This window comes from Rhinopithecus bieti, unplaced genomic scaffold (assembly GCF_001698545.2).
Source record: "Rhinopithecus bieti isolate Rb0 unplaced genomic scaffold, ASM169854v2 scaffold_2349, whole genome shotgun sequence".
In the NCBI taxonomy this organism is placed as follows: domain Eukaryota; kingdom Metazoa; phylum Chordata; class Mammalia; order Primates; family Cercopithecidae; genus Rhinopithecus; species Rhinopithecus bieti.
The window spans coordinates 3,619,939-3,624,349 of NW_016804051.1; positions in this window are offsets into that span (position 1 = coordinate 3,619,939).

Sequence of the window (4,411 nt, forward strand, 5' to 3'; positions counted from 1 at the left end):
TTTGTTCATAGCAATCATGACATCCGCGTAAAAACATGCTCTGCTTTCGTTCCGGCCCGCAACCCCCCAACCCAGCTGTCTCCTATACCATTTCTGCTTTTCTAAGAGCAAAATAAAATTACCTTGGTAAAGAGTGGTTCAACAAACAAACAAAGTAAAAAGAAAGAAAACTATTGTTTGGAAAATATCTAAGAATGTGAGAAAGCTCCCAGAGATTGAAACGTGTTTTTCATACATGGACAGATTATCAGAGGATACTATTGGCGTTGTTGAAATAAGAAGGCTGTAGCTGAAACCTTACCAATATAAGTTAAGGAGCTCATTGTTTCTGCTGTTGACAGCACTACATTGTGTGTCACGTTGCATCTGGGAGGTCAAAGACCTGAAGATAACTGATCTCTGAATCCAGAACATTCCTCCCACTCTTATTTTTAAATGTCGATCCAGAAGGATGGCTCTGGAGTCAGGGTTACTCTATGGAACCTCCTAAACTAGCGCACTCAAGGAGGAGGACCAAATTACTCATAACATCAATAGATGAATGAAACTTACAAAGAAAGCAAGAGTTGTGCTATTTCGAGGAACTGCTATGTTCCTTCTTCCTCGATTAATGAAAAGATTTCTATGATTTTCCTGAGTTTCTCAGCTGCCTCATCTGTAAATTAATAATATTTTCTTCTGATCCCCGGATCAGAAACCGACCAGGGAATTTGGAAATCCAGAAATAAATAGGCAAACCACTCTTACCTGGTTAGCCAGGGGCAGAAGTCTTCAGGAAATCACCTATGTAATGGCCCTGTATCAAGTCAGAACCAGGCAGATTATTCTTCCCAGTTCCAAAGTCAGTAGATGAATAATTTTTTTTTATACTGAAAATGTATTTTTTTACTCCTCCTACATATTACAAAGAAACAATGACTGTCAGGAGGCTGTACACATTACAGTCAAACAGAAAGGTAGGGTTAAAGACGCTCCATCTCAACTTGTGCTTTCTAAGATTACCCAGACAGAGGGAGGAACTACGGAACTGGTTTGCTCATGCAGCTCTATTCCCAATAGCAAAGACATGAAAACAGCCTAGGTGTCATCAATGGTAGATAAATAATGAAATGTGGTACCATATACCGTGGAATACTACCCAGGTCATAAAAAAGAACAAAACCATGTCCTTTGCGCAACATGAATGCCGCTGGAGGCCATGATCTAATGAATTAACACAGAAACAGAAAAACCAAATACTGAAATATTCTTCTTATAAGTAGGGCTAACCTGGGTACACATGGATATAAGTTAGGAACTAGTAGCATTGGGGACTACAAGAAGGGGGAGGGAGAGGAGGAGAACAAGGGGAAAAACTACCTATTGGGTATTATGGCTCACATCTGGGTGATGGGTTTTTTTTTTTTTTTTTTTTTTTGAGACGGAGTCCCTCGCTCTGTCTCACCCAGGCTGGGAGTGCAGTGGCGGATCTCAGCTCACTGCAAGCTCCGCCTCCCAGGTTCAACGGCCATCTCCTGCCTCAGCCCTCCCGAGTAGCTGGGACTACAGGCCGCCGCACCTCGCCGCTAGTTTTTTGTATTTTTTAGTAGCGACGGGGTTTCACTCGATGATCAATCACCATCGACATCAACTCGTGTAGCCAGGATTTCTCAATCTCTGACCTCGTGATCCGCCCGTCTCGGCCTCCCAAAGTGCTGGGATTACAGGCTTGAGGCACCGCGCCCAGCCGGGTGATGGGTTTAATTATACCCCAGACGTGAGCGTCATGCCATGTATCCATATAAAAAAACTTGCACATGTACCCTCTAAATCTAAACTAAAAGTTGAAATTTAAAAAAAAAGAAGACTTCAGCAGAAGTGTAACATAACATTCACTCCCATTTCATGGCTTAAATTCAAGAGGGGAAAGGCTGTGCAATCCCTATCATATGCTGAGAAAGAAAAAAAAAAAAAGCTATAATAAATGTGAGCAGATTTAATGACCTCATTCCACTTCATGAAAATTGTCTAAATCATATCCTTCACTATTGTCCTCATCCCAAAATATAATTACTGTACATGGAAATCGTTTTAGACAGAACAGACAGAAAAGGAGATGGGTACGAATATCACATACCACACAAGTATCTCCTAAAGCAATTCAGGAAATAGAAGCCTGGATGATATCCAATTATATTGTATTTACTCTTTTGCTTGAACTTTTCTTCTTCCTTCTTTTTCAATCAATCAACAAACCTCTTCCTGATCTATACTCTTGATGTTTTCTTTCTCATATTTTTAAAATATTTCACTTTCAGCTTCCTACTGTTATACTGTGCATTCTTTGGAACAACATCTTATATTCAGTAAATTCCCTTGTGATATTTTCAAAGCTTTAAAGGCCTCGATGACGTTAATTCATTAATTTTTTATACTTAGAATCATTCCTGAACTTATCAGTTTTGAGCCATGACTATGTCAGGGCAAAGAAAATAAGGACTTAATTTCTGCCTTTGTAGAATTATAATTCATAAACAATGAACAACCACAAGAAAAATATAATAAGAAAAGTCCAACATAATATTGTTTCAAGTTCCTATCACTAATATTAACTACTGGCATATTCTTAATCCCCTACTGATGGATCATATATGAACAGAAACAGTGCTTTAAGAAGTGACAAGTTGAAATTTTCTGCAACTCCTTGCCTACAATCAGCTAACAAAGACTGTAAAAGAGTTTAATTACGTCAGAAAACAAAGTGCAGCAAAGCCTATAGAGATAGGAAAATAATCACTTTGTTCACAGGCAGAGAAATTATGGCTCTTTCAATATCTAGATGGCAGCAAAAATGTGTTGAGCTTTTCGTTTGATATTTACCTAATTGTTTCAGATAATTATTTAAACTGCATAGTCAAGCTCAACACACTTATGAGAATTGCCCTGGCCTATTCTTTTGCGTACATACTGAAACCCTTGGGCTTTCTTTTCCATTTATAAACCTACAAGGTGTTATCTTCAGTTTCTTAACTGAATCATGGTTCAAAGTGTGTGTGTGTGTGCGCGCGTGTGTGTGCGTGTGTGTGCGTGTGTGCGTGTGCGCGTGTGTGTGCGCGTGTGCGTGTGTGTGTGCGTGTGTGCGTGTGTGCGCGTGTGTGTGCGCGTGTGCGCGTGTGTGCGCGTGTGTGCGCGTGTGTGCGTGTGTGTGCGTAATTTTTTGAAATTCTTCTTCCACCCTCAGGAGTCCCCTGCAGTGAACTGGCTGCCTTGTCTTTTACTATTCCTTTATGAAACAGTCAGAGGACCATACGATTTGGCTGCTTCCATACAAATATGGAAACAGTATTTCCATGCAAAAAAATATTTCTTTTTATTCTGATGTGGGCATGAGAGGACAGCTGGGTAATTGAGAGAGTTGTCTAATATATCCTCCTGGCATTTGTCAGTGGCTACAAAAACCCTGATAACTTATGTTAGCTTATCACATAGTCACCGTTGCATCTGCATTTGAGAAATCAGTTCAGTTCTTCAGAGCGTGCTTGCATGGCAAGAGAAGTCAGAAATTATGATGCTCAGACTGAAGAATTAGAAACTGAGGTAGACAGAAAATACGGACTGCATAAGGCCACTCAGCCAAGCCCTCTGATTTTAAGGGTCACTCCATTACCCTGATTATCTACTAAGTATATAATAGAGACCGTTGAATTTTATTAGATTAGAGGCTTATGGTTTCCATAGTTTAGAGTAGTGTGTCACCACCATCTCTTAGAATAGTGAATAAAATTAGCACTACATTGCAAGGAAACTTGGATCGACATGCTTTCATTGAGATTCAAAATGAAATCCAGAATATATTATATTAGTGGATATATCTTTTTGTTCTTTTAAAACTGGTGAGATCCCATTCTTTAGAAGTAAGAAAAAATGTACTGTTACTTCTTAGAGACATTTCCATTCTTTTTCTTTCTAGGTTATTCTGTTCCATTCTAAATGGGTAACATTTCCATGACCATTATTCTCAAAAATACATTTAATAATGTTCAAAATGTTTATGGCAGCATAGGAAAGCATGGGGTAACAAGCCAGTTGGCAAGAAACATTGCCCTCTTGTTGTTTATAACCTAAGTGAAGTCTGACACCAAGTCCCACGTACAAAAAAGACTGGGAAGAGTAAAGTCTAGTGCTTACGTTGTGCTGGAAGTCTCTTGAGATGATTAACTTTACCTATTTGTTCCCATGCAGACATAACCATCCCTGGAGACTGCCTCTTCACCTAACTTTCAAAATACTTTAATCATTAAAGACATGGCAGCTTACACACACGTCATTTCCTCATCATCTTCTGGAACTTTAAAAATCTCCCTTCTAAAAATAGAAGCAGAGGTGAAGAGAAAAGGTTGAGTGTTTCTGACTTATCCATAATTGAACTCTC